The sequence below is a fragment of the Aptenodytes patagonicus genome, chromosome W, assembly GCF_965638725.1.
Source record: "Aptenodytes patagonicus chromosome W, bAptPat1.pri.cur, whole genome shotgun sequence".
In the NCBI taxonomy this organism is placed as follows: domain Eukaryota; kingdom Metazoa; phylum Chordata; class Aves; order Sphenisciformes; family Spheniscidae; genus Aptenodytes; species Aptenodytes patagonicus.
This window is the reverse complement of record NC_134981.1, coordinates 14442538-14462890: the sequence shown is the minus strand read 5'-3', so window position 1 is coordinate 14462890 and position 20353 is coordinate 14442538.

Sequence of the window (20353 nt, the reverse complement as noted above, 5' to 3'; positions counted from 1 at the left end):
GGATGGAAAATGAATCAACTGAGAGCTTATGGTAAGGACTAAAGAGCAGAACAATATGGGTGTCATTATAGTGGGTGTCTGCTGTAGGCCACCAGAACCAGAAAAACAAGTGCATGAGGCCATCTATAAACAGATAGGAGCAGCCTCAAGTTTCCAGGCCCTCATCCTCATGGGGGACTTCAACCTCCCTGCTATCGGGGGGGGGGGGGGGGGGGCTGTGTGTGTGTGTGTGTCAATACTGGGTCCAGTCCTGTTCAACATCATCATTAATGATCTGGATGACGGGGCAGAGTATACCCACAGCAAGTTTGCTGTTGACACAAAACTGGGAGGAGTGGCTGATACAGCAGAGGGTCGTGCTGCCATTCAAAGGAATCTCAGCAGGCTGTAGAAATGGGCTGACAGGAACCTGAAGTTCAACAAGGGAAAGTGTCAAGTCCTGCACCTCGGGAGGAACAACGCCCATGCACCAGTACATGCTGAGGAATGAGCAGCTGGAAAGCAGCTTTGCAGAAAAGGACCTGAGGATCCTGGTGGACAGCAATTTGAACATGAGCCAGCAATGTGCCCTTGCGGTCAAGAAGGCTAGTGGCATCCTGGGCTGCATTAGGAGGAGTATTGCCAGCAGGTCGAGGGAGGGGATCCTTCCCCTCTACTCAGCACTAGTGAGGCCACACCTGGAGGCGTAATATCCAGTCCTGGGCTCCCCAACACAAGAGAGACATGGAGCTACTGGTGAAAGTGCAAGAAAGGGCCACCAAGACGATTAAGGGAGTAGAGCATCCCTCATATGAGGAAAGGGTGAGAGAGCTGGGAATGTTCGGCCAAGTGAAGAGAAGACTCGGGGGGGGGGGGGGGCGGGGATTTATCAATGTATATAAATACATGAAGGGAGGGTGCAAAGACGATGGAGACAGGCTCTTTTCATAGAATCATAGAATAGTGTGGGTTGGAAGGGACCTTTAAAGGTCATGAAGTCCAACACCCCCCCCCCCCCCGCAATGAGCAGGGACATCTTTAGCTAGATCAGGTTGCTCAGAGCCCCGTCCAACCTGGCCTTGAATGTTTCCAGGGATGGGGCATCCACCACCTCTCTGGGCAACCTCTTCCAGTGCTTTACCACCCTCAGCGTAAAAAATTTCTTCCTTCTATCTAGTCTATATCTACCCTCTTTTAGTTTAAAACTATTACCCTTTGTCCTGTCTCAACAGGCCCTGCTAAAAAGTCTGTCCCCATCTTTTTTTTATAAGTCCCCTTTAAGTACTGATAGGCTGCAATAAGGTCTCCCCAAAGCCTTCTCTTCTCTAGGCTGAACAACCCCAACTCTCTCAGCCTTTCTTCATAGGAGAGGTGTTCCATCCCCCTGATCATTTTCGTGGCCCTCCTCTGGACCCACTCCAACAGGTCCATGTCTTTCTTATGCTGAGGGCCCCAGAGCTGGACACAGTACTCCAGATGGGGTCTCACCAGAGCAGAGCAGGGGGCAGAATCACCTCCCTCGACCTGCTGGCCACGCTTCTTTTGATGCAGCCCAGGATACGATTGGCCTTCTGGGCTGCAAGTACACATTGCTGGCTCATGTCCAGCTTTTCCTCCACCAGTACCCCCAAGTCCTTCTCGGCAGGGCTGCTCTCAATCCCTTCATCCCCCAGCCTGCATTGATACCGGGGGTTGTCCCTGACCCAGGTGCAGGACCTTGCACTTGGCCTTGTTGAACCTCATGAGATTCACACGGGCCCACTTCTCAAGCTTGTCCAGGTCCCTCTGGATGGCATCCCGTCCCTCTGGTGTGTTGACCGCACCACTCAGCTTGGTGTCATCTGCAAACTTGCTGAGGGTGCACTCGATCCCACTGTCTATGGCATTGATGAAGATATTAAACAGTACCGGTCCCAATACGGACCCCTGAGGGAGACCACTCATCACTGATCTCCATCTGGACATTGAGCCGTTGACCACTACCCTCTGGATGCAACCATCTAAGCAATTCCTCACCCAGCGGACAGTCCATCGGTCAAATCCTTATCTCTCCAAGTTAGAGACAAGGATGTTGCGGGGGCGGGGGGGGGTGGGGGGGACGACAGGGGACGGACCGTGTCAAAGGCCTTACAAAGGTCCAGAGAGATGACATCTGTAGCCCTTCCCGTGTCCACTCCATCCTAGAAGGCCACTAGGTTGGTCAGGACTTGCCCTTGGTGAAGCCATGCTGGCTGTCTTGAATCACCTCCATGTGCCTTAGCATAGCTTCCAGGAGGATCTGCCCCATGATCTTCCCAGGCACAGACGTGAGGCTGACAGGTCGGTAGTTCCCAGGGTCCTCCTTTCTACCCTTTTTAAAAATGGGTGCAATGTTTCCCTTTTCCCAGTCACTGGGGACTTTACCTGACTGCCATGACTTTTCAAATATCATGGAGAGTGGCTTGGCAACTACATCAGCCAATTCCCTCAGGACTCTGGGATGCATCTCGTCAGGTCCCATAGACTTATGTATGTTCAGGTTCCTCAGGTGGTCTCGAACCTGATCTTCTCTTACAGTGGGAGGGACTTTGCTCCCCCAGTCCCTGCTTTGCGGTCCATCCACTCAAGAGGGATGGGAAGAGAGGCTGCCAGTGAGGACTGAGGCAAAAAAGTTGTTGAGTACCTCAGCCTTTTCCTCGTCTGTTGTTACCAGCTTGCCAGTCGTATTCACCAGGCGGGGGGGGGGGGGGGGGGGTGGGGGGGTGGGGGTGGGGGGGGGGGGGGGGGGGGTGGTATGCTTTCTTTGACCTGCCTTTTCTGGCTCACATATCTATAGAAGCCCTTCTTATTATTCTTTGCATCCCTTGCGAAGTTCAGCTCCAGCTGTGCCTTAGCCTTCCTGACCCCCATCCCTGTAGAACCAGGCAGCATCCCTATACTCTTCCCAGGATACCTGTCCCTGCTTCCACTGCCTGTTCATTTCCTTCTTGCCCTTTAGTTTGACCAGCAGGTCTCGACTCATCCATGCTGATCTCCTGCCTTCCTTTCCTGATTTCTTACACCTGGAGATCGAGAGCTCTTGCACTCTATGGAAATTGTCCTTAAAGATCTGCCAGCTCTGTTCTGCTCCCTTGACCCTGAGGGCAGTTTCCCAGGGGGTCCTATTGACTAACTCCTTGAACAGCTGGAAGTTTGCTTTCCTAAAATTCAGGGTCCTGACTTTACTCTTTGCCTGTCCCATATCCGTCAGGACTGCAAACTCCACCACTGCATGATCACTGCAGCCCAGTGTCATGGTTTAACCCCAGTCGGCAACCAAGCACCACAGAGCTGCTCGCTCACCACTCCGCCCCCCCCCCCCCCCCCCCCCCCAGTGGAATGGGGAGAGAATTGGAACAGCAAAAATAAGAAAACTCGTGGGTTGAGATAAAAACAGTTTAATAATTGAAATGAAATAAAATAATAATAAATTGTAATGAAAAGGAAAACAACAAAAGAGAGAGAGAGGAACAAAACCCAGGAGAAACAAGTGATGCTCACCACCCGCCGACTGATGGCCAGCCAGTCCCCAAGCAGCGATCACTGCCCCCCTCGGCCAACTCCCCCCCCCCCCCATCTTATATACTGAGCATGATATCATATGGTATGGAATATCCCTTTGGTCAGTTGGGGGTCAGCTGTCCCAGCTGTGTCCCCTCCCAGCTTCTTGCGCACCCCCAGCGTACTCGCTAGTGGGTTTGAGAGGCAGAAAAGGCCTTGACTCTGTGTAAGCAGTGCTCAGCAATAACGAAAACATCCCTGTATTATCAACACTGTATTCAGCACAAATCCAAAACATAGCCCCATACTAGCTACGATGAAGAAAATTAACTCTATCCCAGCCAAAACCAGCACACCACACTAATGGGCAGTTATGGAAGCTGCGTGGGTTTATGACTTCTAGTGGAAGTAAAATATCAAATGCTCCTCAGATTATGGAACCGTTAAAAGCTATACAATTCCAGAGAAACTCGCTGTCATTCATCAGCCAGCTCGTACTGGTGGAAGGACAAAAGAAGAGATAAGAAATAGTCTAACAGATATTGCTGCTGAAGCCACAGCATGACTGCCATATGAACCACCGTGCTTATGAACAGTTCAATGGTCCCACTTGGTGTTGCCCGCTCCTGAAAACATATGTTTGACTGTTCCTGCTGAAGAAATTGACTCTTGGAAAAGGTATGAAGTAACTAAAGATTCCCAGGGAATATGGAGAGCAGGTATGGAAAAAAACGTTCCTATTTTATCTAAGCAATACTTGATTCCCACAGCAAAAATGTATCACCATCTAGGGCATTTTGGGACTACTGCACTAGCCCAGACAGTGCTGAAGAATTGGTTTGTGACAGGAATTTATGCTGCAGCCTAATAGGTAACCGTGTCTTGCACATACTACCTTTAGCCTTAATGAATATTCAGTAATGACTTCAACAAACAAAACCGTCTCCCTATGAAATAGTACTTGAAAGACTGATACAACTCCCCGGAACTGATGTACCCTCTCATGTAATTTTATTAGCAGGAAATGAAAATATGACCCAGTATATTTTACAGGTTCATAAATTATTAAAATACAATCAGGCCTATGCACAGCTAATGCAACCGGTACCTGTAGAAGGGGCTCTGCACTCCTTCAATCTAGGGAATTATGTTTGGGTAAAAGTACACAAAAGAAAGGCTAATTTATCTCCTTGGTGGGAGGGACCATTTTTGGTATTGCTAACCTTTTCAGCAGTAAAGGTGGAAGAAAAAAAACACATCTTGAATCCATCATTCCCACCTAAAAGCTGCAGCCAGTCTGGAAGTGGAACCAGGAAACCCTCCTGCCACTAAGGGAACATTCACCACTGCAGAGACTGATTCACCTGCAGCTGGGAACTTACACAGGGCCAGCAGATTGGCTATGAAACCACTGATCTTGCATAAGAATTCGACAACAGGAAAGTGGAAAGTAATCTGATACTTATGAATTGCAGATGGACTGAACCATACCCTTACTTAGAATTAGAGTGCAACCAAGGGATGATTATTTTTTGCTATTTGTGTCTGTTTGTTTTTCCTGTTAATAGTGATTTGGAAGCCTAGATTTTAATATGATAGCATTTCTTATAAGCCTGTGGTAGACTATTGATTCTACGTATTCATTCCATAATTTGGCCATAGCAACAGTCCAAACTATAGCAGCAGCAGCAAATAAGCCTGACTGTTGGATATGCACTAAAAGCCCATCCTCTACTGGAAATCAACTCTCCTGGGTTCCTGTCCCATTGAACACTCAATGGTACAAGGATGGGCATATATGTTATGAATTTTCACTAAAGAAAGAAAGGATACCGCCCTTTCACCAAGAAGGGTTTGTTACTACTTTGAAAAGAGATCCCCTGGATATGCTTGGAGAGCAAAGCTATTGACAAGCATACTCCTTTGTAGGGCCTGGGAACTGGAAATACCAATATATCTTTAAAATTAATAGAGTTAATGGAAATGGACAATTCAGATTTTGGGATCACATAGATGAAAAGGTGACTCTTATGCCTGGAATGTTCCATAAATTTGTTCCTATGCCTAAAGGCAATCAGTATTCCTCCACAGATTCTTCCAAAACCTTATTATATACTACATCCACTGAGTGTGGAAGGGAGATTCTCCAAAAGCCCTTACATAAAACCTATTATAATAAGGCTGTAGATTTGTTCCTGGATGGAGTTTATCAGGTCCTGCAGACTCTGAGACAATGTGGATATTTGCAGATAGATTAACTTTGTATTCTGTAAGAAGCCATAATCAAACTAAAGATAATTATAAAATTTCAGTTTCCGCTACAGGCCTATAGGATCCTGATTGCTCTGAGTCCTTTAATCCAGGTCCAAGCTTTACTCGTTTACCTAAACAAACAAACCCGACACATGCTAATCCTTTTGCAGGAAATAGCTTGCATGACTCAGATTTATTTGAACATTATACTACCCTATATACTGCTATACTATAACCTCACTCGCAGAGGCAATCAGCTCCGGTGCAGGTGCGTCCCACAGCAGAGCGTCGGATCACGGCGTACAGGGGGTTTCCTGAGCCGGGGAACCCACAGGGGAGCGCAGAGACCCGCCGGGAGCCGGCAGCTCTCACCAGGGCGGCTGATGAGGCGTGGGCGGGGCCAGGAGCAACGGCACCCACCCCCCCCCCGCCATTCCCACTAAAAGCAGCCCCAGGGAGCACTAGCCACTAGGAGCGCTGCGAACTGGATGGGCAAACAGGGTGTGGTGCATCAGCTAGGGCGTGGCACGGCAGTTTGCGAGGGAGGTCGTGCAGGGAGGGCATCTCTTCGAAGGAGAGGCATTCCACGGGCCGAGCGGGGGACTCGGCATACACATAACCCAGCAACTGGGCACAGGACAAGGGCACTCGTCCTACCGACCCTCAAGGCAGAATGGTGGGCACTCGTCTGAGGGTAAAGGCCGTGGCTCCAGCTGGGAGGTCTGCACCATCTACCCCAGCAGCAGCCGATGTCTCCACGCAGATGGAACTGCTGAAGGGAGAGGCTGCAGTGCAGACCTCAGGCTGCAGGGAGTGCCTAGACCTCTCTCCTGGGGTAGGGACAGGCAGCAGACCTGCCTGCAAAAGGTGTGCCCAGGTGGAGGACCTCCTGCAGCAGGTGGCTGAGCTGCAGGAGGCGGTGAGAAGACTGCATAACATCAGGGAGGCAGAGAAGGAGCTAGATTGCTGGTTCCAAGCACAGTCTGCAGTGGACCCGCAGCCCATGGCCAAACAGCCAAAAACTCCCCCACCGGCTCACACAGAAGGGAGCGGGGGGGGGGGGGCAATAATGCAGAAGAATGGACAGTTGCAAAGGCAAGGACTAGCAGGAGGAAGAGACTTCCCCCAAAGCCTGAGGTGCCCTTGCAGAACCGCTTCACCACTCTGCAGGCCGAAGAGGAAAGTCCTGTCACACCAGGAGAAGCGATGGAGCTGAGTAATGCAGCCCGATCTGGCCCCCGTATAACAACCAGTGCCACTAAGAAAAGGTGACGGGTGATAGTAGTAGGCGACTCTCTTCTGAGAGGTATGGAGGCACCCATTTGCCGATCAGATGCACTCTCTAGAGAGGTGTGCTGCTTACCAGGGGCTTGCATCAGGGATGTCACCGAGAGGCTACCAAGCCTCGTACAGTCCACTGACTATTATCCGCTGCTGCTGTTTCACGTGGGCACCAGTGATACAGCCAGGAGCAGTCTGAGGACTATCAAGAAGGACTACAGAGCCCTGGGAGCAGCGGTAAGGGACTCAGGAGCGCAGGTAGTTTCTTCATCAATCCTGCCGGTCAAAGGGAAGGGATTTGAAAGGGCCAGTCGAATCTGGCGAGTCAACAAATGGTTACGGGACTGGTGCCACAGCCAGGGGTTTGGCTACTTAGACCATGGGACTCGCTTTGAGAAACCTGGTCTACTGGGGGCTGACGGGGTCCATCTGTCAGAGAAGGGGAAGAGCATCTTCGGTCATAGGCTTGCCAAGCTGGTGAAGAGGGCTTTAAACTAGAGATGCCGGGGGAGGGGAACCTCAATCCATCCCACTCCTACCAGTTTGATGCCAGGGCCAGCAATAGATGCCCAGAGCCTGGAGAAGGAACACAGGTCAGCAGGAGAGCACCTGAAGAGCAACAAAGGAACTCCAGCCAGTAAGACAGCTTCATCGGGGGCCCAACTTAAATGCCTCTATGCAAACGCACGTAGCATGGGGAATAACCAAGAGGCGTTAGAGACGTGCGCACGCCTGCAGGGCTACGACCTTATTGGCATCACGGAGACGTGGTGGGATGGCTCCTATGCTTGGAGTGTTGGGATGGAGGGATACAGGCTCTTTAGGAAGGACAGGCAGGGGACATGAGGAGGGGGTGTTGCCCTCTATGTCAATGACCAGCTGGAGTGCATGGAGCTCTGCCTGGGGATGGATGAGGAGCCGACCGAGAGCTTATGGGTCAGGATTAAAGGGAAGGCAGGGACAGGTGACATTACGGTGGGGGTCTGCTGCAGGCCACCTGACCAGGAAGAACAAGCGGATGAGGCCCTCTATAAACAGATAGGAGCAGCCTCACGCTCACAAGCCCTGGTCCTCGTGGGGGACTTCAACCACCCCGACATCTGTTGGAGGGACAACAGGGCAGGGCATAAGCAATCCGGGAGGTTCCTGGAATGCGTCGATGATAACTTCCTTCTCCAAGTGGTAGAGGAGCCAGCGAGGAGAGGGGCTATGCTGGACCTTGTTCTCACCAGCAAGGAGGGGCTGGTGGGGAATGTGAAGCTCAAGGGCAGCCTGGGCTGCAGTGACCACAAAATGGTGGAGTTCAAGATCCTTAGGGCACCGAGGAGGGCGCACAGCAAGCTCACTACCCTGGACTTCAGGAGAGCGGCCTTTGGCCTCTTCAGGGATCTGCTTGGTAGAGTGCCATGGGACAAAGCCCTGGAGGGAAGAGGGGCCCAAGAAAGCTGGGTAATATTCAAGGACCACCTCCTTCAAGCGCAGGAGCGATGCGTGCCAACAAAGAGGAAGTCAGGCAAAAACGCCAGGAGGCCTGCATGGATGAACAAGGAGCTCCTGGACAAACTCAAACACAAAAAGGAAGCCTACAGAGGGTGGAAGCAAGGACAGGTAGCCTGGGAGGAATACAGAGAAATTGTCCGAGCAGCCAGGGCTCAGGTTAGGAAAGCTAAAGCCCTGATAGAATTAAATCTGGCCAGGGACAACAAGAAAAGATTCTATAGGTGCATCGGGGATAAAAGGAAGATGAGGGAAAATGTGGGCCCTCTCCAGAATGAAACAGGAGACCTGGTTACCTGGGACACGGAGAAAGCGGAGGTACTCAATGACTTTTTTGCCTCGGTCTTCACCGGCAAGTGCTCGAGCCTCACTGCCCAAGCTGCAGAAGGCAAAGGCGGGGACTGGGAGAATGAAGAGCCGCCCACTGTGGGAGAACATCAGCTTTGAGACCATCTAAGGCACCTGAAGGTGCACAAGTCCATGGGACCTGATGAGATCCATCCGCGGGTCCTGAAGGAACTGGCGGATGAAGTTGCTAAGCCACTATCCATCGTAATTGAGAAGTCGTGGCAGTCTGGAGAAGTTCCCACTGACTGGAAAAGGGGAAACATAACCCCCATTTTTAAAAAGGCTAAAAAGGAGAATGCTGGGAACTACAGGCCAGTCAGTCTCGCCTCTGTGCCTGGGAAGATCATGGAGCAGATCTTCCTGGAAGCTATGCTAAGGCACATGGAGGACGGGGAGGTGATTCGAGATAGCCAGCATGGCTTCACCAAGGACAAGTCCTGCCTGACTAACCTAGTGGCCTTCTAGGATGGAGTGACTCCATCAGTGGACACGGGAAGGGCTACAGATGTCATCTATCTGGACCTCTGTAAGGCCTTTGACACGGTCGTGTCCCGTCCCCCCCCCCCCCCCATCCTTGTCTCTAACTTGGAGAGATAAGGATTTGATGGGTGGACTGTCTCGTGGGTGAGGAATTGGTTAGATGGTCACATCCAGAGGGTAGTGGTCAACAGCTCAATGTCCAGATGGAGATGAGTGACGAGTGGTGTCCCTCAGGGGTCCGTATTGGGACCGGTACTGTTTAATATCTTCATCAGCCATAGACAGTGGGATCGAGTGCACCCTCAGCAAGTTTGCAGATGACACCAAGCTGAGTGGTGCGGTCGACACACCAGAGGGACGGGATGCCATCCAGAGGGATCTGGACAAGCTCGAGAAGTGGGCCTGTGTGAGCCTCATGAGGTTCAACAAGGCCAAGTGCAAGGTCCTGCACCTGGGTCGGGGCAACCCCCGGTATCAATACAGGCTGGGGGATGAAGGGATTGAGAGCAGCCCTGCCGAGAAGGACTTGGGGGTACTGGTGGATGAAAAGCTGGACATGAGCCAGCAATGTGTACTTGCAGCCCAGAAGGCCAATCGTATCCTGGGCTGCATCAAAAGAAGCGTGGCCAGCAGGTTGAGGGAGGTGATTCTGCCCCTCTGCTCTGCTCTGGTGAGACCCCACCTGGAGTACTGCGTCCAGCTCTGGGGCCCTCAGCATAAGAAAGACATGGACCTGTTGGAGTGGGTCCAGAGGAGGGCCACGAAAATGATCAGGGGGATGGAACACCTCTCCTATGAAGAAAGGCTGAGAGAGTTGGGGTTGTTCAGCCTAGAGAAGAGAAGGCTTTGGGGAGACCTTATTGCAGCCTATCAGTACTTAAAGGGGGCTTATAAAAAAGATGGGGACAGACTTTTTAGCAGGGCCTGTTGAGACAGGACAAAGGGTAATAGTTTTAAACTAAAAGAGGGTAGATTTAGACTAGATAGAAGGAAGAAATTTTTTACGCTGAGGGTGGTGAAGCACTGGAACAGGTTGCCCAGAGAGGTGGTGGATGCCCCATCCCTGGAAACATTCAAGGTCAGGTTGAACGGGGCTCTGAGCAACCTGATCTAGTTGAAGATGTCCCTGCTCGTTGCAGGGGGGGGGTTGGACTTGATGATCTTTAGAGGTCCCTTCCAACCCAAACTATTCTATGATTCTGTGATGTCCGTAAGACTTCAAGTGTGCTCCAGTGTATCCAGCGCGTCTCAGAGCAACAGGCTGAGGGCCTTTGCTAGCACCCTGTCCCTCTAACCTTGGTGTGTTGTCCCACAGCTTGTCACAGGCAAGCCTGATATTATCCCCCTCCCCCTTCAAGTCTAGTTTAAAGCTCTGCCAATCAGCCCCACTAGCTTGTAAGCAAAGACCCTCTTCCCTCTTTGAGAAAGGTGAATCCCATCTGACACCAGCAGGCCTGGTGCCATGTAGACCATCCTGTTATCGAAAAACCTGAAATTGTGGTGGTGACACCAGCCACAGAGCCATGTATTAATAGACTGGGTCTGTCTGTTTCTTCCAGTGTCGCTGCCCACAACTGGAAGGATGATAGAGGAAAAAAATTACCTGTGCTCCAGATTCCCTTACCAACCGTCCCAAGGCCCTGAAGTCTCTTTTGATTGCCCTTGGACTATGTGTTGCAGCTTTATCGCCACCCACATGGAAGAGCAATAATGGGTAATAGTCTGAGGGCTGTACCAGGCTAGGAAGTTTCCTAGTGATGTCCTTAACCCAGGCCTCAGGGAGGCAGCAGACTTCCCAAAGAGGAGGGTCTGTCTGGCATGTTGGACCCTCTGTTCCCCTCAGAAGGGAGTCACCTACAACTATAACCCATCTTTTCTTTCTCATGGAGGTGGTTGTGATATGGGGGGGTAGGCCTTTCTGATCTTGGCAACACCTCTAGTGTAGATGGACCATCATCCACATCATCAATTGGCCTTCCACATCCAGAGCCTCATACCTGTTGTATAGAGGCACCTGGGAAGGCGAGGTAGGCAAGGAGGGGGTTCGCCTGCCACTCCAAGTATGGACTTGCCTCCATTCACTCCTTTCTTTTAAGCTACTGCCTTCTGCCTGGCGGGGGGAGGATACAGGATTCCTTTGATCTTGTGTTTTTTCTGGTGGCTGTTTCTGTCTCAGGGAGGGCAGAGCATGGTTCCATCAGTCTATCTCTTTCTCAGACTCCCTGATGCTCCTTAACCTTTCTACTTCCTCTTGTAGCTCTGCCACCAAGCTGAGCAGATCATCCACTTGGTCACACCTCACACAACTGTTCTCACTACTGCCATCCGTCACTAGTGAAAGGTCCTGAGACCTGGATGGCTGCATGTTTTTGTGGGAGCTCTGTTTGGGTAGCCGCATCCATTCTGGTGAGTACAGAGGACATAGCTTTCTGCTGGGTGGATACCATAGCTAAGCTCCTTCTGGGAGGGTGATGACCACCAACTGAACTCACCTCTTGAGCTGGTAGGGTGATGACACCCTTCTTGCATGCACAAACCGCCATGCCACGCCACGCCCGATGCACCACGCTCTGTTTACTGCGCGCAAACTGCCGCGCCACGGTCTGTTCGCAGCGCTCCCTAGGCTGCTTTTTTATAGGTGTGGGGGTGGCCGCGGTTGCTCTGGCAACGCCCACGCCTCGTCAGCGTCTCTCGGGAGAGCTGCTGGCTCCTGGCGGGTCTCTCCGCTGCCCTGGCGTTTCCTGCTTCAGGAACCCCCCCCCGTGCACTGAGATCGGGCCGGCTCCGGAACAGCTCGCCTCAGCGACTCTTTCTTTCTGGGACACATGGGTTTAAACCCACCAAAAGGGTACTAACCTAGATCTCCTTCTGAAGCTCAATGCTCTAGCAGAGTTTAAATCAAAGAACAACCTAATGCTTTTAGGAAAAAATACTAAGAAATATTTGCCACAGTTTCATATACAATTAAATACCAGTTATGCTGAAAATTAAAGAACAAATATTAAAAGTTGCTTCTTTACCCTGCATTTTTTTTCCTTAGATTTCTGTATTTTTTTAATTTCTAAGTTACTTTGTAGACCACTTTCTTGTGCATAATGGAGTGCCATTGGACAACAACTTGAGAAATGCTGCTCTGACATTACAGTAAAGATGGCAGCAAACACAGCTGCAATTTGTGAGTGGTCCAGTACTGTCATTACATATTAATTTTGCTCTCAGTCTCCCCACCCTGAAAAACCTTTTGTATATTTGTCTGTTTAATGTTGTTATATTTGATAATTGCATGCCGTTTTTTTCCTTTGTTTGAATTCATGTAGCTTCTTAATACCAAGAAATGTGGATTAATGGCTTCTCTTTTAAAACAGTATTTAAACTTACTTTTACATAGAACAAAAGCTACATAGCCTATATCAGTATTTGTGGTGATGACATAAAGGATTTTTAAAATCTATTTCACATGGGAAAATCATAAACAATGTTGGAAATTGAGTTTGTGGAGTTACAGATTGAATTATATAGCATACATGACTGACTACAACAAGGGAAGTGTGTCTTTTCTGTAGATTCTATTATTACATACCAATCTCATTTCTTGGTGCTAGAATTCACAATATCTTAAAACTAAGATGCCTAAAATGAAGCATTAGGTACAAACATGTCAGTTTAATCCCCATCATCATTATAGAATGACTGCATTGAGTATATGGCATTCAGTCACCACGTGTTCTAGTGTCATAAGAAATTTATTTCAAACAAATTCTGCATATTTCTAGCCTGAAGAATTCAGAGACATAAATAGGTCACAAAACACACTGGCTCAGGCATGTTATAGCTGCATGCATTTTCAAAATATCTACTGTCCCTGACATCAGAAATTCAATAACTGAACAATCAAAATCTGACAGCTCCTGAACATTTTAAAGTAATATAAAGATGAGGTGTGTTAAGTGATGTTAGGAGCATGACCATCTCCTCCAGACACTCCGGCCCAGGACTCCCTCCTGCCTGGCTGCTGGAGCCCAGCCTGGTGTGCCTGTGGACCTGGGGCCTCTGCCCAGGCTGAAGGACACAGCTGCTGCTTTCCTGTTTGCAGATTCAACCAGCAGCAAAGCTGAGCATGTAGCCCAGAGACATAAACACACACACAGAGGACACTGACACAGCCAGTCACACAGACTGCCACAGACAAGGCACTGCCTTCAACAGCAGCTACATATAGGACTCAGCATAAAACATAAATACAGACAGCCAAGTCACCTTCTGTGAGAGACTGAAAGAGTTAATGTCTCAAACATTGTAGTAAAACAAGTCACGGTCTGCATAGCAGCGATAAACCTTAAACAAGAGGTCAGATAACTTAGGATGCGGAGGGTGTACCAGAGGGTGCGCAGTTCCATGTTCTGATAAGCCTGGCATGACTGCACCATATATGGCCAGAGGTCATACAGAGTTCATTTGAGGAAGGGGCCCACGACCCCCCCCCCCCAGTGGTGCCTGCACAAAGGATCAGGAGCTACATAACTCCCTGAGAGGTGGGAACTAGACTATAAAAGGCACAACTCCAAGGAGCCGTGTGCGCGCCCATCACCGGAGGATTACCACGTCCATCATCGTCATTGTGGGATCCAAGGGTGGTGATCTCTCTCTCTCTCTCTTTCCTTTTCTTCTCTTTCCTTTTCTTCTTATAAATGCCTCAATAGAATCCACACCGCCTATTATTACACTTTCCAAAGTTTAAGTTGCATGCTCCATAAATAAAGCATTTAATTGATCGCCTGGTGTCGTTTCACCTTAATTTAGCCCAAGGGAATCACAAAACCGCTATGACCCCCTGAGTCACCCAGTCTGGGTCATAACACCTTCCTCCTCTTCAACTGGTAGAGATAGAAGGTCACTAGTGAAAGCACACACACAACACTATGAACACTCTAGATTCACAAGCGTGTGCGCACACACACATTCATGGATCCCTCAAGTACTGGCACAGCCCCTCTGTTCACCCGGTACCCCTGCCCAGATCCCAGGTCCTCTAACCTGCTTCATGGGTCTCCTACTTGCTAGCTAGTCCAGCTTGATGCTTGCTATCAAACATGCATGCACTCACACGCTTGTCCCTCGTGCACTCCACATGTCCCTCTGGGCATACCAGCACATACCTGAGCGCCCCCCTACTTGCTGGCTAGTCAAGCTTGAAGTTTGCTAGCGAATATACATGCATATCCCACTCACACCAGGACTGGGTAAGACACAGACACTCGGCCCTCCACCAGCAGCTGGCACCAGGCGCACAGGTTGTGACCTGCAGTCCTGCTCCAGCCGCCAGCACTGAGCCCCTCACTCGCCTCAGTCATGCAAATTTCCCCCAGTGGCTGTTTTTTGGGACACACACTGTTCCCACTCCAGTGGCTGGAGGCAAGAGACCCTCACTCGCTCCAGTAGCTGATGCTGAAACTCCACTTGCTCCAGTAGCTGACACCATAGTCCAGGGGCACCCACACCCCTGGTCTGACTCCGGTAGCTGGCACCAAATTTCACTCACATACACACAGGTCTCACCAGCAGCAGGCAATTAGTTCTTGCAGTGCACATACACATGTAATAGAGAGTGAGATTACACAGAAAGATAGTTAAGAAAAGATGTAATAAGAAGACATAAGAAGATAGGACAGACTGCAGTGATCATGCACAGGGCTCAGCCAGACAAGCACACTGACCGGCATCGTTTTACACGTGACCATGCACACAGTCAGCAGCCAGATGTTCTTGATCAAACCCTATTTTATTACTGTTAATGGCATCTGGGAAAGAAAACTCTCACTTGCTTGTGTGTGTGTATATATATAAAATCAAGAGCATGTAAAATTATGAAGCAGAAATTCAACAGTGGTTGTGATACAGGCTGGTACATTTCACCTAAGATAAATTCAACTGCCCTAATTGGAAGTGGCAGCCCAAGCAAATACAGGTGAATTGAGCTGATACCTCTGTGTATTACAGAGAGTGTCATATACAGATACCAGCTCATTCAGACCTAACTTAGGTATTCAGTTTTCTTTAACCTGCTGTTACACTGCATAGACTACACATGCTAGAAATGCCTAAATAAAAATTGTATTAGTGAAGTCATTCAGAGAAGGAATATTTTTAGCTAGATTGGTGCAACACCTCTGTAGTGGACTGCAGATACAATACAACAAAGAAAAGTAATGCAAAGGTAAAATCTTGGTAGATTCAATAGACACTGAAGGGAAGGGGGTAAGCCGAGAAGGATTTTCTCCACAATTTTTATAAGCAAGGATTCACAAAATGTCTTTTAAAATAAAATATAGGGGCTGGAAATGAAAGAAAATGTTCAAAATGGAAACACAATGCATGATATATGACACTAAGATGGAAGTGTAGACAGGTGTAAACTAGGTCTGTCTGAGAGAAATTTGAACAGTGTAGAAAAAAGATAAAAGAATGCTGTCCTTCATTTAGATTGACAAAATGGGTATTTACATACCATGAAACTTCAGTATGCAGAATGAACCATACTATTATTCTTGGTATATTCCACATTTAAAATACTGTGTACATCACTTTCCCAAAATAAGTGATTATTTTAAGTCCATAGACTATTCCAGTTCTATTTTAACAAGCCAAAATCCTATCTTTTACATTAGGGGTATCTGGAGAAGCACTACCTCATGCCTACTTCTACAATTCATGAGACCACAACTACACAACTTACTCTATTAATCAGCAGAAAAGTCAGTTCTGTTCATCTGTATGGTAGAGTCCTATAAACAATCCTGATAGCATGTGCATCCTTAAAAAGGCATAAACATTCCCAAGATTTCTAAAGCCATATTAGGCTTACTTGTTTCAGTCTGTGTAAGTGCTACACCATAACAGCAGCAGACAATCATATAGTTGCCTTGAAACAGTCCTCCCGACTTGTATTCTGTTCAGAACTAAAAGCTTTTTGGAATATGTTACCTAGACCCAAGCCTTGACTTACATGGAGTGATTTAGAAAATACAGCAGACACTGTATACACTATTTCACTGACATATGAAGGAGACTAGCATGGACCACACTTGCCAATGGACTCTCTCCAAATCCCTGTTTAGCTGGCAACAGAATTGGCACAATGCAAATACAAAAAAAAAAAGGGATTTCTACCCATCTCTAATTCCTTGCTATTTAAAAGAATATGTGACTGGGAAAAAAGTATAGGTTTCAGTTTTACACCCAATCATCCTTTGGCCTTCCATTTTTGCCTTGTAGAACAGTTGACAGCTGTATAAAATCACAACTATGTTCCAAAAGGAACTATCAATCATCCACATGTATATGTGACATAATAATACAGTATTTGCACTGAACTCATAGCATTCACTTAAGCTAGGGGATTTCTCTCTGAAAAGCTTCCAAATTAGTTTAAACACTTAAAAGCGTCAAATAATCTATCAATCACAATTATTCTAAGAAAAAAGGTGACAACTGTCATCACCCAATTAAAAAAAACAAACAAAAAACAGATAAAAAATGGGAAGTTTCTAGCCATTCATATTATGGCTTAATCTACCTTCTTGCTCTTCCCTAGCTACTTCCATATAAAGTATTTGCCAACACAGACAATCTAGATGAGATGAACAACCAAATCTGAATTCTGTTTATTGTATATCCAAACTGCCCTCCCCCTCACCCCCAAAAATATGCTATTTTATACAGAAGATTGTTAGGAGAAGGGACAGAATTAGCCATAAACTATTTTGTATTAAATGTAATCAGTCAAAATCTCCTAGGTTTTTTAATCCTTATTGACTTTAAACAGCAGGTGATAGCAATAATGCCTTTTCTATATTCTGGCTATGAAATGTAATCTAGCTTTTTAAAAATTACTAGTAAGGGAATTTCCTTTATTATATATATCAATATTAAAAAGTTCATTTTTCTCTAGAACACTTAAAAAATAAAGTACCAGCTAATCAGTCAACCAAACTTATTAATCCTGAAATCAGAACTCATCTTCTAAACTATGAACAGTTACATGTATTAGAAAACATAGGATCTTACTAACTGCATCTTTTTTCGTTTAAATGCTTCTAAATATACGTCAAAGCCTAAAGTAAACAAAAGAGTGCAAAATATGCATGTGTATATAAATATGTTTGTGTGTGTGTGTGTGTGTGTTGGGAATTCAACTAATCTAGGTCCCTTAATAGTGTTTAATTAGGGACTAAAGAATTGCATTCATTATGTAAAAGAAAGGAGTTAACTGAGTCTCTACTGTGCTTAAAAGTCATAATGAAATAAGATCTCTTGTGAACCTCTTGTAAATAACAGATAGATTTTATATAACAGATAGAGATTATGGACTTACATCATGTTGGAACTAGATTTTATTCTGTTAGTTCATTTTAAAATGAAACACGCACGAGAACAGAGAGCTCTACTGGTGAATTATATGTCTCTCTCTGTCTTTTTTCCACTTTTTTGTTTATATGAAACATGTGACTACCACCAAAACGAAATGGAATGGGTTTTTAAGACATTAGTTCTGATACGCTCTATCATTGCCCAAGTACCTTAACAGCAACTTCCTTTTTAATTAAATTGTATTTTAATACAGCAAAACAACACATAACTTCTAGTAGTAGCCAAGAAAAGAATGACAAGGTGCAATCAAGAGGAAATTTTATATAACACTGCAAGTAATAAATAAGTTATGCATAGCAAGACTAAATTCAGAATTAGTATACTGTGAAACAAAATACATTATAATAGTTGAAAGAAGAATTAATTACAGAGTTAGGATATAAACAGTAATGCATCTCAGGCAGAAGCAAACAACAAAACCAAAGGAAAGAATTGTGGGCCGAGTTGTTAAAGAGAAACAACATTTACAGGTGGGAAAATGCATCCAAACTCAGAGGATGATGATTTAATTCTTTGCAGAGAACCAGCACAAGCTTTATGCATCTTCAGTCCCACCAAAAAGTAGGGCATAAGAGATATTCAGTTAGTACGTAGGTCTTGGGCTTGTACTCTGGACAGAAGTGCATTTCACTGAGTGAACAAGCTCCCTCTAAATCTTCATAATATCCTAACTGCAATTCCACAGCCACTCAGGCAAAGGATGCTTGCACAAACAGCAAAATTAGAAGAGTTTCCTCAAATCTTGAAGTGACAGAAATTCATAAATATATAAACCCAGAACTGTTTGGAAATTTCATAAGAAATAGATCACTTGCAAAACTTTGCTAGGGAAGCATTACCCAGTCTTCCAATAAGTAAACAGCACATCTGGTAGACTGAAAGTTGACAGCAGAAAACTTAGGTATTAAAAACACACCTTATATTCATCTGGACATTACCAATTCATTCAGACACCTACAGTACCATTGTAAACTCTTAAGCTCTTCAACCCCCACACCAAATTCCCTTGCACTTCCAATATGTAACCAAACACAACACATAACCAACTTACCACTTTGACCAAAAACTCAACCTTAACTACATTAACATTCTCTATAAACACATTTACAGATACAATCTGTTATTCTGCATACAGTAAACTATGAAGCAGGGATGAAGTTTCTAATGTGATTTGAAATGAAAAAAAAAAGCATAAGCATTTTTTCTGGTTATACTTAAAAGTGCAAAGGAGATGGCTGTGGAAGCAAAGAGTGAACACATTTGGGTGATTTGGTATCAAGAAAGTCCTTAACGTTGTAAGCATATGGAGGAAGTCAGGCTGCTTATTGACTGACAATTCACTTCTAATGCACAGCTTTATCTAGATCACACATCTCATCAAGAACAAAGCTGTCAGGTGGATGAGACTGCAAGACATTACAGTAGGTATATGAGGTTATGTTTAGGTGGAAGTCTACATGGGATTTTAGAGACACTCTTACAGCTGTTCATATTATTTCATGAGAGCTAGGTGAGAAAAAAGTTTGGGAGGCATCTAGTAAAAAAGAGAATACAAGAGCTTCTAAGAGTTCACCTAAACATTTTCCAAATCATCCCTACAAGTAGTACTGTCTTCATTAGGGAAGGAAGGGATCTGTTTTTCCCCCTTCAAGCCTCTTTGAGAAAACAACTAGTTGCAGTAAATCTTTTTATTGGATGCAATATTCCAAATTTAAAATTTGTCATCCAGAAGTTTATATATGGTAGAAAAATTGGTTCTTTGGAAAGTCTGACGAAGAAAAATTTATTTTCTATGAATACAAACTATAGACTAACATAATACTTCTGCAGAAACTTGTCAGAGTTTCCAGGATAAAGACTTGTCTGGAACATAATATGTTTAAATGCAAAGTGCTTGGGGCTATTAGGCAGTTCAGAGTGAACAACAGTTAAAGAGTCCAAAACTTTAATTTGTTTTTGCTGTTTCAAAAAGGGTGAAAAACAGTTCTGAAACTTGGCATACCAGTTTAAAATTTCATGTAATGGTTTGATCCAATATAACACTCACCGCCCATAAAGGAAGCTATCCCACCCTCTCCTCCAACCAGTCCTAGCTGTTTGCAATCTTCTCCTTTCTGCTGGCTCAGGTGGCACTTGCCTGACCCTGCACTGATCCGATTCAACACACTAAAGCAGCACTAATCTTATTCCCCTGCCAATTCTGCCAGGTAAGAGTTAAATTGGCCCACTGAAGTATGAGTGCCAAACTACAGGAGCAGCCAGGAGCATGGGAAGGGAGAAGGAAACTTCTCCTTTCAACAGTGCAAGCTGTTACTTCAGTTCAGAAATAACATGCAGTCTTTACCCTTAAAAAAGAAAGAAGACATCTACTAATAAACTGCTCATTATCTTCTTGGTAATCCCCATTTCTCTTACCTCTGACTGGGGGGGGGGGAACGGACACCTAGGAAATATTCTGAAGTGAAGATCAAAGAATTCAACTGTCAGATTAGCATACATAAGTTTTTCAGTTTCATGGCCTACTGGTATACTTTCAAAATAAAATCTCATTAATTTGCGGACAAATGTT